The sequence below is a fragment of the Clinocottus analis genome, unplaced genomic scaffold, assembly GCF_023055335.1.
Source record: "Clinocottus analis isolate CAN_PGR_092001 unplaced genomic scaffold, fCliAna1.0.p SCAF_10, whole genome shotgun sequence".
In the NCBI taxonomy this organism is placed as follows: domain Eukaryota; kingdom Metazoa; phylum Chordata; class Actinopteri; order Perciformes; family Cottidae; genus Clinocottus; species Clinocottus analis.
Window position 1 is genome coordinate 4542473 of NW_027175821.1, and position 13320 is coordinate 4555792.

Below are 13320 nucleotides of genomic sequence, written 5' to 3' on the forward strand. Positions count from 1 at the left end.
AGAAAATAGCAGAGCAGAACTTATTAATTTCAGAAAATGGAATAAAGAAAATGCAAGTATATACAGTGGAGGTTATTGATGATTCGATTGAGGGAGCATCTGGCCACAGGTGACTTAGTATCAGGTCTTATTGCAGGTGTCACCGGCGTGTTAAATCAAATAGGAGTCATTCAAACGGGCCATTTGAGTCACACTCACACGGTGGGAACAAACAGCGTTAATTGCCGCAACGTCGGGTTTAGTGTGAATGAAGCCGAAGCTTTTCTTCACAGTGAAGTTTATTTGTGTTGCACATTTCAACAATAAGGCGATGATTCAAAGTGCTTCACATAAAACCATTAAAAGCAAAAACATGATGCAGATTTAAAACCCGTTAAGAAAACATTATAGTCACACAAAAAATAAGCAAAAAGCAAGTTAAAAAGATTAAAAGTTAATAAAAAAAGTTGCTGGCCAGGGACTAATGTTAGCACGCTAACTAAAGAGGTACATGAATATGACAAGATTATAGAAGTTGTGCTGTTTCTCTTTTGGTGATCCCTAACTTATCAAAGTATCAGAGCATTGCCCGGTTAAGTATCGTTGTGTAATACAAAATTCAAACTTCTTACCCTATTCATTGCAACAACAACAAAAAAGCAATCACATATCTCTGGTTATGAAGTAATGTACTTGTGCTCAAGGCTGTCCGTCTAGCACTGCGTCTATTTAGCTAAGAAGAAGAAGAAGAAGAAAAGCTATATATCTTAGAGCAAAACGATGGAAAATAAACCTCTTCTAATTATTCAGACTAAGCGGAGGTCAAGAGTGGAAGTGGGCGGAAGGACTATTATGCGATCCTCCGCCTGCAGGTGAGTATTCCTCATGCGTCAGGATGGGGGGGGGGGAATGGTACGGTGTGAAAGGGCACCAAAAAAAATGATAAGCCAAGCATCTCACCACGGAGAGAGAGAGAGAAAGAGAGAGAGAGGGGGTGGACAAGGTGAAAAGGGAGAAGGAGAGGATTGTGAAATTGATGTGCGGTTGGAGGAGAGGAAAGACGGAGCGGAGGAGTGGGTGGTTTGGCGGGGGCTGTTGCTGGAGTGCAGGGCGGCTGGGGAGGGAGAGAAAGTGTGAATCCATGGGATATTAGATGTCCTGACCCGGCCGGTGGAGGGCGTGAGGATGGATTGGCCACTACGGACCGACTGAGAGAGAGAGAGAGAGGGAGCGAGAGAGCAAGAACAAGAGGGAGAGATGGGGTGATGGAGGTGCGGAGGAAAAGAAGGGAGTAAGGACAATATCAATGGCCAGACAGAGACACGTATGGATTTCTCTTCCGTCTCTTCAGAGCCCAACTTTACAGCGGCGCAGAAGTGGATCGAATAGGGAGGGAGAGAAAAAGTGCCTGCTGATCCTCCCCAGAGAAATCAACACTTATGCATGAAAAGCTTCTTTGACTGTTAACTTTGTTTCCCTGATTATTGTTCAATAGGATGCACTTGCTTTTTCATGTCCTTCTGTTTACACGCAGACACAATGAAAGCAGCATAAGGTGGTGACAGAAAATAATGAATACCGCATGGATGATAAAAAGCAAGTCCGTGCCTCACAGTGAACTAATAATACAAACAAAAAAAAGACAGAAAAATGTATGAATAAGTGTTGTTATTACAAAGTGCTGCCTCGCGACTATTTGCATAATTCCAATTATTGCACAATGACACAGTTCCTTCCTGATGTGATTTGTGCTGACTGTTACTCTAAAACCATCAGCACAAACAAAGGGATCTTACACTGACGCTCGAGCTGAATCCGTCAGTGTTTGCATCAGCATCCACATCATTTCGTGGAAAGACATCCGGAGGTTTTTGCTCTTAAGAGATTGTAAATTAGATCCGAACAGAGCGGAGTTGAGTAGAATATAACAGATCCCACCGCAAGGTCGTTTGCCGTTTGCCGCTCTGGATAACTCCGTGATTAGGATCTCGATGGCGACCGTGCGATGGCGAGATTGTTTACTCAGCGGCCGTAACGAAGGTCGAGATTGGACCTAGAACCGCGGAGTTTGAGCCAACGCGGGCCAGAAGCCATTAAAGTGCTCAGAAAATAAAGCAATGGAATAATCCCGCGGGGAAGGGCGGGGCGAATGGGCAAAGCATATCTTCTGGTAAAGAGCGTGATGCAATCTAAAGCTCCAGAACGGCTGCTAAATAGAGCCTCTGCTTAGATTGTGTGCCATTATTTCCCTCTTTGACCAGAAGAGAAGTGAATACAAGCGTCATATTATGATGAAGAACATCTGGATTATCACTCCCTCCAGGAAATACACGACGCCATTGGTACAACGTGCAACGCCACCGTCAAACGGTTGAAAAATACATTTCACACACAAAACAAGATGGCGTTTCCTTTACACGATAAACTTGTAAACACGTAAATATGTGCGACAAATCAACCGCTGGCTGCACACGACTGAGAGGGAAATGGGTCCAATGATAATATTTTCTCTAAAATCTTTTAACGGAGGACTAAAAAACGTGTCTTCAGGAGCTTGCAACCATTAAATGCGTCCCAGCGCAACATGGAACGGAAAGATAGTTCCTACACGTAAATATAAACAAAATCAATATTCTAGAGTCAAACAAATACGTAAACAAGCCTATAAAATAATGAATATTTATGGCAGTTAAATGGATGACAGGTCCAGAACAGCTAGGCAGCGTTCAGGAGGCAGGAGAGGTTAGGAGCTCGCTGGTAATTTGGTCCTAAACAGCTGATTCTCTTGAGTTTCTCCTTGAATTCGTGGTACGATTTTGACGTCAACCATCACCGACAGTCGTCTTGTTTTGTGTCTCCAATTTTCTCCCGTCGTCTTTGTGTAAAAGAGCCTTTTTCCTTCACCAGGAGATCTCTGAGGTCCTCCGCCTGACACGACCTGACCGCACGATGAGCAGCTCCATCCACACACAGGCTCAATTGGACATGACCCAGACCGTGCGCCAGGGAGCTGACAGGGATGCATTCAGCTTAAATGTCCAGTCCAACTGATTCAAACGTTTGTTATCTCACATCCAGCTCGCCATGTCACGTCTGGATGAGGTCAGGGTTGCAGAGGCTTTTGAAAAGGGACTTCAGCTTCAGTCAACAATGAAACTGTGAAACACTGAATGCAATAGCTTCTCAGTTAAGTCAGTTTACTTGTCTGTCGGTGATGGATCGATGACATGAAAATGAAAATAATCTGAAATGACCCTTTTTTGCGGTATACAGGACCGAATAGAGCGGCGTGGAAGAGAGTAGAAGGGAGTGATGGCCTTTGTTCCCCTAAAGGGGGATCGCCTGTGAAGAAGATAATGAGTAAATCAATAAGGCTGGTTGTAAAACTCAAGTTCAGTCATGCCTGCTCGGTTGGGGGTAAGCTGTGTCTTACCGTCAGCCCTCCAGCACCAGCGGAAAACATACTGTACCCGCGACGTGCTACACCGCCGCGCGTTAGCGTGAGCTTCTCAGCGCGTGTGTCACCGCGTGCGATCCCTGATGCGTGCACGCGTTTTCTTCCAGGTCGGAGGAAAGGGACGTGTTTGAGGCGCCGGAGACGAGATGAGGGGGAACGGGAACGCAGCGGCGCTTCAGGTGAATAAATGCCGTCTTCCTGTGACAGGGACAGCGGTAGAGAGGAGGGTTCAAATGGAGCTGGTAGTCGAGCAGGAGCAAGGCAGCTATTCTGGAGGGTAAAAAACAGACTTTAAAGTGTATACTTTGACATTTTGGATAAAATACACTTATCCGATACCATTTTCTTCATGTCTTTATAGTAAATATGAAGTATGAAGCTGCAGCCAGCTGGCTTATCTTAAGCATAAAGACTAGTAAATGGGATCTGTCTAACAAAATGAGTGTATTAAAGAGCTTTTAATGTGCTAGTAGGTGTGTTTAGCTGTGTGTGTCCCTGTCTCCCTTCTTTATGCTAAGCTACGCTAGCTGGCAGTAGTTTCATATCCACAGGGCAGTGACATGTCAGTGGTACACATCTTCTCTCCTGTCACGCTGTTGCTTTAAATGTCTTTGTTTTATTTGTTTGTGTCTCCCTTCAACCTTTGTTTGCATGGATTCAAATGTACACCAATCCAGAGGCACATTGCATCTGCGCGGCGTGACCGCGAGCTACACTGCTGCGAATCGAACGCAATCATTTGCCGAGGAGTCGTATCAGCATCGGGTCAGCGGGGGGAAACGTGGGCGGTGGAAAACACCCGCGTTTTGACCCCAGTTAGGCGAAGATACCGGCGCATTCATTTGAGCAGTTCGACGTCGGCGATTCAGCCGGAGAAGAGAATTGAAACAATTTGACATAATTGGCCGTGTTCCTCGCACACACGCCGCGTGCTCCACACAGCCAAAGCAATGATTTACTGAGTTTAGCTCTTAATTGTCAGGAAAACACGAAGCGGCGGAGCGGCGGGGAAATGCACGGCACGGAAAATACTTCAGGTGCTCGGGAGGCTGTGCGCGTTGCAACAAAGAGACTGCATGAATTGCAAAAAGCCAAAGACATGTTACTAAGCATAACAATGCTAACCTTATAGCCGAGGGAGCGTCGTACTGTAGCTACATGAATGATAGCTCGGCGCATTTAATATTTGGTGCCGTTTGATCGTTAAGTCTGTTTGATATTTCATTCGAATCAAATGTAGTCGAGTGAAACGCCGCTCCGGCTCCTCTTGAGGGAACTTTATTGTATTTTTTTTTTTGAATGAACATGAAGAAGAATACCTTATTTTCGCTTTCATCCAGGTTATCGTTGCGCTACTTTGTCCCTTATTCTACACATTTGGAGCGTTTTATATCCTCTATCGAAATATGTTCTGACACGCTCTCTGCTCTATCCCCCCCCCCCCCTCCCACACCTGCTTCGCTCATAAACAACCCCATAAAAAATGCATCACCCCGAAAAACCATGATTCCCACTTTTGACCCATTTCTACATCAAGGCGGGGAAACGTGAGTGGACTGCGCGAGCCGCGTCCGCCCGCCACGCGTTATCCTCCTTATCTGTTCGCATCCAAGAGGTGTCCGGTAAGGATACTTTCAGGACGTTAATATTTCACAGTCGCTCAGCTGCTATAATGGCCGTTGTGCTGTGAAGAGAGGAGAGCAGACCTTCGGCCGGTTATATATTCAGGACGGAGCTCCACTCTAATCCACATACACTCCAGCTCCGTCCCCCATGTGTGCCCTGCCCTTAAGAAGACAAACAATGGATATCCTTCACTCTCCTCCAGATCACCTCTTCCAACACATTATCCTTCATCTTTCTTCATCTCTTTCACATACACATTAATCTGTGTTTTTTCTTCTTCATGTAGAGCAGAGAGACCCGTCAATATGAAGAAGAGAAAAAAAAAGAGAAGGTAGTTTTTTTGCAAACATGCACACACACACATAAAAAAAAAAAAATGGATTTTATGCGAGAGGAAAAAAAAAAGAGCCCTGGATCACTTTCTGTTTGTGTAAGAGGGATTTTTAGTTAAGCCCAATTTAACATTCAGTGAGTTTAAGCAAAGGTGCTCCACACTTTCTATTCTGCAGCATAAACACTCAATATATGCTAAGCCTCATTCTCTCGGTGTGCATAATGCTGCCTGGATCTCACCGAGCTCTCGCGGACCCGCACACATGGCCCCGTCCTCCTTACTCCGTCTGCCAATAGCTGCCAAGGAAAATCAATATGTCAATACACCATCGCAAATGTTGGGTCTTGACTTTGCAAGGTAATGTCTGCTTGTCTCTGCAATTTTGCTGCGCGCGCGAAAACACAAAAAAAAACAAAACTGTTTCCGTCTCTCTCTCTCTCTCTCTCTCTCTCTCTCTCTCTCTCTCTCTCTCTCTCTCTCTCTCTCTCTGTCTCTCTCTCTCTCTCTCTCTCTCTCCCACGGACGTTGGCTATAGCGGGAAAAAGGCGGGTGTTCGATGTTGTTTTCTGGCCTCGAACATGACAGTGGCATTCTCTGCTCTCCCTCTGTTCACCCTTCACACGCTCATCAGAGACAGCTGTGCACCGAAAAAAAACAAAAAAAAAACAACCTTCAGTCTTTCTTTGCTGTTTTTTTTTGCAGTCTGACAACCCTCGCGAGCGGGAGCAGAGGGAGGCCCATCAATCCAACCGTCCGCTTTGCAGATTTCTCACTCTTTTTTTTTTTTTTTTTAAGAAAAAGAAGAATCGGGGCCAGATTTCAAATGGGAACCGCGAGCCCTGAAAACCACAGCGTTGTATGCAGGCTTCATCCCAGGGCCCCACAGTGTTTAAGCGTGGTGCTGAGAGGAGTGGGAGGAGGAGGAGGAGGAGGAGGAGGAGGAGGAGGAGCGGGGCTCAGCGCTAAGAGCCCAGAGACCCCCTTCTCTCCGAGAGATCGGTTCTACTCGGAAAACTCTATCTGCACTTAATCCTGTCTCTCGGGCACACACACACACACACACACACACACGTGCGCGTGCATATAGGAATGAACGCACGCCAACACACATGTAGCGGAGGGTGAGTGCGTGTTGCACACCATCGCAGCAGCAGCTGCAGGAGCCGTCCTCCGCGGTAGGACTTGCACTGATGAGCTTGGACGACTGGAGCTAAATGAGAAATAATGACGTGTTTGGCACTTAAAAAGCGTTCCTTTGCTACACACGAGTTCCAGCACGTCGCAGCTGACTTGTGCTGCGGGGGCTGATCGCTTTTGCAAAGAGCACATGTTGAAAAGCAGCCTTTTTTGCAAAGACATATATGAACCGGCTCCCGGGGGGATTTTTTTTTCTTTTTTTTGCTCGCGGCGCAAAAAGTGTGTGACAGACGAGTCGAGCTGGAGCATCTTCAAGAGTGAGGCCGTCCTACCTTTACGTCTGAATATGCATGAGATTTCAAATCAGCAAACACTTTTTTATGTGTTATGTGTGTGTGTGTGTTTGTGTGTGTGTGTGTGTGTGTTTGTTTTTGCATTTGAAAAACACACATGCTCCCTCTTCAGTCGCCACCCCGCTGTGCTCGTATGTGGCAATAAACAGCTCACGAAAACAAGCAGACTCGGCGTTCACATTTTATTTAGATATCACTTTCCATCATGAAGCACAAAGGAGCACCGAGGCTAGTTTTGATCTGCGCGCTTTTTTCTCTTCTTCTTTTTGTGGGTTTGTTTCCAGAGAGAGGATTCATGAACAAGGTGACGAGGGAGAGACCAAACAACCCTGTCAGACAGCAGCAGTGTCTGAAAACCCATCAAGGTTGCTTTCTCTCCAGGGATTGTTCGTCGCAGCCACCCTCACTGTCTTGTTCTGTTTTGATCCAGCATATAAGCCCTCAACAGCTTTTCGGATGATCAGTGATTTTGCTGCAAAAGGTGACTCATGAATAATAATGTTTTTTTTTTTTTTGTTGTTTTTTTTCCCGAGCGGGGTAAATTAATTCTTTGGAAACGTGTCAATGCCTTCTCCTGGAATAAACATTGACACGTCTCCAATTTAAGGTGAAATTACCACAAAGGGAGATAAAAAAAAAAAAAAAAAGCGACTGTTGCCGGGGCTGATGCGTGCTGGCTGACCGCCGCTGACCACATAAACGTCATTCACATGAAATAAGTACAAAAATAGAAAATAAAAAACAGGATTTAGAGAGGGGGGCATGTTAGGAATAAGTACCTGCTTATGCAGCGGTGTTTCTGGCTATGTGACAATACGTTTTAACATTCACCCGTAACGGCAAAGTAAAAAAGATATCTTGGTCTTTGACATTTTCCTAAGAGCTAGAAGCAACATTCGTGTCTCTGCGTGCCTGGTGAGGTGCGTTTAATAGTTTTATCGGCGCTTGTTTGATGAAAATGGATGCCTGCTGCTGGAAATAAAGCCTGTGTTCTTGATGTTCTGGGGGTGTGCTGCTGTTGTATTGCGTTTTAACTCATGAATACTTCATTTCATTGACTTCTACATTTGCTTTTGAAAACCTTTGTTACTGAATCTATAAGAATGATATAGAAATCCCATCGTCAACTCCAGGGATAACTTTAATGAGACACTAAAACTTCGTGAACCTCGACTGTTTGTAGAAGATTACTCAGCAGTGCGATGAAGAGCGCACAATGGGAACACCAAGGATCCGACTGCACGTTATATAAAATGCGTGGGTGTCGGCAACATTGTGTTAATATTGTCTGATTGTGTGTTGGAGTCCACTCTCAGAAGGTCACGTTCTATAAATGAATGGACTGCTGCTGCTGCAAAGACGACGTCTCTGTGAAAGTCAGTTGGTTCCCTCGGCAAAGAGCCAATGGGATGTTTCCGCTGAATGTTCACAAATAAACACAACTTTTCAGCTTGTTAACGTCAGGCTACGCCATGCACGATGACGTTGTGTCGTCACATTCGACAACTTGTCGACGACCGACTTTTTAAAGACGTAAAAGCTTCAAAACCCAACAGGGGGCCACAGATCTACTGCCATGCTCTACATGGTCGGACGAAACGTGAACGCGAACGTGAACATGGTGTCTCAGCTTGTGTTAACCACCGAGCACATTTCAGACATCGAAACAAAAACCCATGAATGAAATAAAAGAAAAACAGGACTTGCAGTATTGTATTCTGTGGATTGTGATGCTGAAATAGACTGTCTCGGTGAGGGAACGGCCTCCATGATGGCATTACAAGGATGCCGCTACCGGTGAAGGCATTGATGTGTGAATATCAACATGTCTTGCATTGTGGTGGCCGTACGACACAACGCACAATGAAAGGAACCTTGGGAACTTTGCACACCTCCTTTGCTGTTAGTGCAGCGAAGGCCAATCAGAAGGCTCGGCCACATTTTATGATTAATTCTGGTAGTGCAGGAGATCTTGGATATAAGGTTTTTTTTTTCTCCTATGCATCCAGGAGCGCCCAGGGAGATATGTTCCCAGGCAGGAGGAGTATCTTTCTCTTAATTTCAGGTTTAATTAAGTCATTATTAATTCACATTACACCGTAACGCCTTTGCAGCTTTAACTTCCTGATGCGCAGCCCAGTAGACCAGAAGCCCTCCTCCAACCCTATTATAGACTCCCCCAGTGTAAAAAAAACCACACAAAAAACAGTCAAATTCCACAATTTCCTCCTGGCTCCTCTTTCTAAAAAAGTAATTTGACACTGTTTAATCAGAGATGTGTAAAATTGGTCTTTCCACCACTGGATTTCCACTCGTTGCTCTCAGGTAAGGACAAACTAATTAATCTATAATCCATGACAGGCTGTAATTTATTGAGATAAAGTCACACAACCATTCCCCATCCTCTCTGCCAATATCCACAATCCAGAGTAAAGTGTCAACGAGAGAGAAACGCTGCAATGGAAACAGAAAGAGGAGAAACCAGTTGGCATCCTTTGCTTCTTTCACTTGCTAAATCTCTGGTAATAAATCATATTTGGCCTGAACACACCTGTTCTAATGCTATACTCTGCCTTTATACTCTTTCATAAGTGAATTTATTCCGTATCATTGGCTTCGGTGGTTACCAATGTCTCCTTTATACAGCGAGAGTCGCCCGGTTTGAACTCCTGTTTTTATTGTCGGCTACATGCCAAATACAAGTCAGCAAGTTTTTGACTTATGTAATATGTATGGGCTTCAAAATTGTGGTTAGTGCCATGAAAGATGCATGGCTCGTCCGGGGTATTTTCCCAGGTTCCCTGTCGGCCGTGCAGGGCGTGTCTCTCGGGGCGGTAATGACGGCGATGACATCACTTTGCTCCCCACGGAAATATCTCAACAACTGTTGGACGGACTTTCTTTTAATTGTATTCGGCTGACCGAGAGTCCCACTGACCCGGACTCTGCGCTGGATTGATGAAACATCTGCTACAGATTGTTATCTTACTATTATAATATATGTATTTATATATAAATTAGCAAGCGCGAAACACTAAACTAAGCCGGTGATCATGGTGAACATCAAACTTGTAAGAAATCTGCTTGCTAGCTTTGTGAAAGTGGTCTTGTTAGCATGCTGGTATTAGCATTTTGTTCAAAGCCTCACAGATCATTTAACGTGGCTGTAGAGTCTAATTGTTTTTTTTTCAATAAATTAGATGTAAAAAAAAAGGAAGCAATTAGAGAACTTCAATTGAAACCCCATTTATGAACCCTGAGACGATCAATCGCTTCATCAACAGTCAATTGATGGGAAATGAATAACCATCAACTTGATAATATATCATACCATTTAATTCATTTATTCAACGTTCTCTGGTTTCAGTTTACTTAAATGTGAGGATGTGTTGCTTTTATCTGCTTTATGTCTTAATAAATTGAAAATCTATGAAAAAACGAGACATCTGCAGACATCACTGTTGACCTCTTGATCAGCATGTTTGTCACAATATCCTGACATTCAAGACTAAATAATTAATGAAAAACTATAGGAAACACACAAAAGCAAAAAGCTTCAGGTACTTGAACCTGGCGACTGATTTAAATCTCAACCAACTCCAGAAATAAGAGACTAAGTGTGTCTCAGCAATGAGTTATTGAGCCAATGACGACTAATTACTCGCTATAATGCTTGGTTCTCCTGCTAATGCCTGCTACTTAATTCTGTCCAATTTGCATCCATCCGTTTAACATTGGTTGATGTATTTGGATCCAAACGAGGGAAAGTTGGTGGTTCGTTTGTGTGTGTGTGTTTTTTTTTGTACGTCATGTTCGGCGTTCATGCAAAAACGACGATCTGGTGACAGTACGAGAGCGACAGAAAACAGTGCAGAAGGCGAAAGCGTTGCACTGCTCTCGCGTACATCCAATGGAGACATAAAGGGAAGAATGGAGTGCCCTTCATAGCGATAGACAGTTTACAACGGCCCCGGGGGAAGTTGACACACCGGGGGAAGAAGAGACACAAGTGTTTTGATTAGTAATACTAATTATCTTCAGACCGTTAGCAAAGAAGAGAGAGCATTAAATTAAATGGCCTGCTCCAAATTCTCTTCCTTTCAGCAACATAAATAGCAATCCGACGAATCAAATCTTCACGTCTTTCTCTCCCTCTGACTCCCTTCTTGTTCCTCTCTCTTTAAGGAGAGACAAATTAGTCAAGATCCCGTTCATTACAGTGACATCACACAGCATTAAATTGTTCTTCCCGCTAAATCACGAGACGTCTTCGACACACAGTATGACAAACCGGGTCCACACACACACACACACACACACACACACACACACACACACACACACGGGTCTCTGCAGACCAAACGGACGGATTCCAGCTCCGCTGTCACACTTAGATGATAATTGTAGTATATATTGTCACAGTGGATGCATCCTGACGAAACACAAACACGCCATATGCAGATTGGCCAGTTTAACAGGCTGAGAGTAAATCAACATTTAGTGTGCACCGACGCCGGGAAAATATTTATCCTGGAGGACAAACGATTTGTGTGACAAAGCGGCCATATTGGGAGAAGTAAATAAAGGCAGATTAACCGTTCTGGTGTTGTGGCGTTGTTGTGTTCCCAGACATGTTCTAGCAGGACAGATGGAGGCAGTGAGACATGCAACCCGCATTGTTATCCTCCCAGACTGGGCAAAGCCGCGTTAGAATTAATCAAATGAAAATGAACTCAGCGTGAGGAGCGCTTGATTACTTATATCATGCAAAAGGTCCCTTAGATGTGAGTTTACCGCGGCTCAGCTTGAGGCGGGACCGCGGAGGCCGATCAGCCTCTTTCAACTCCGGCTCTTTGAAATCCCAAAAGAAAGAACCGAAATATATATTTTTGTTAAAAAAACGCTATGTTTCATCCGGTTACTTTTTTGTTGTTGTGATCATTTAATTCGGGTCCCGCAATGCCTCTTGCCCTGTAGCCTCAGCCCCATCGCTCTTCCCATACAGGTGTTTGTAAACCCCTCAGCCACCGGTCGCTTTCACTCACCCATCGTACTCTGTCAACAACAAAAAAAAAAAATGATGTGCTTCTCTTTCTTTCCTTTCTTTTTTTTTTTTTTCTCGGCCTCCCTGTCAGACCAGACTGTCTGATATTGATGTCAGACGGTTGGTGAGGTCCAGCCGGTCGAATGAAAGGTCAGAAAACAGACTCTTTATTCCTTTTCAGTAGCCACCGCAGTCCCCCCCCATCTCCTCCTCACCCAACATGTAACGCCGCACACCGCATTATCAACCCTGATGAAAAGACGCCAGGCAATCTTTCATCTAACCCGACTGAGAAAATGTCATCTCTTTCACTCGGACCTGGCCACGTGGTTAAAGGCGAAGCCGCTTGGTGTTTGTCGACCCTGCGCTGGCTGTCCCCTCGCACGGCAGCGTCTTCTTCGAGGCATTGTATGAAGAGATGAAAGTAATTCACTGATATTTTTTACCTTTTTAAGCACTGGTGGTGCCGGACTGTGACGAGGACATCGCTCTGTTTCTAAGTGAACAGCATGTGTTCCCCATAAGACACAATGCACGCGCTGTGTTTGAAGCTCTAAGAGCATTTAGCTGCTGGCAAAGATCAGACTGAGACACCGATCAGTGGAGGAGACTCTGGGGAAAACTCCATCTTCATAATACTACTCATAATAATAATAACACATGCATGCTTAGAGACTTAAATATGCAGATACCGCACGGTCGTTTTCTCTTCCTTCCTTCCATCTTTCTTATTTCCTTTGTGCATGTGTATTTATAGCCGTGTGTGTTGTATACATTGTCTCTCTGCTTATTTACACCCCATAATCAATGTGAAAAGAGCCAAGGACGCTGCAATTATAATAGTTATTTCCATAAAAACAATCTCTGTGTATGTTCTCACACCAGAAGGACCCGGCTAATTGAATCCATTTCTTTTGCAGATGATGGATTCACCTTCTGTCATGGTGGATGTTGTCTGATTTCCATGCTGTGAAAATACGGTTTTTATTTTCTGGCTTATCTCTGCTGCCTCCACCTCATCTGCTCTTGGTTCCTTCAGCATTACTCTCTCTCTCTCTCTCTCTCTCTCTCTCTCTCTCTCTCTCTCTCTCTCTCTCTCTCTCTCTCTCTCTCCCTCTCTCTCTCTCTCTCTGACTATCTCACTAACATTACCACCACCAGCAGAGAAATGATGGTAATTGGCCATTTTGGGCTTGGACAGCTGCTAACATGAAAGCGAAAGTGGCTTCAGCTTGGAGTGCTGGGCTCTCACCTCTTCAACAGTTTTCCCCCTAATAACCAGAAAACCTCTTTTCCCTCGCACACACTCGGCACACTCTCAATGAGTACGTGTGAATAAATGAATGTGCGACCAGGTAAATTGGATAAACACATATGGGGATGCACGTCG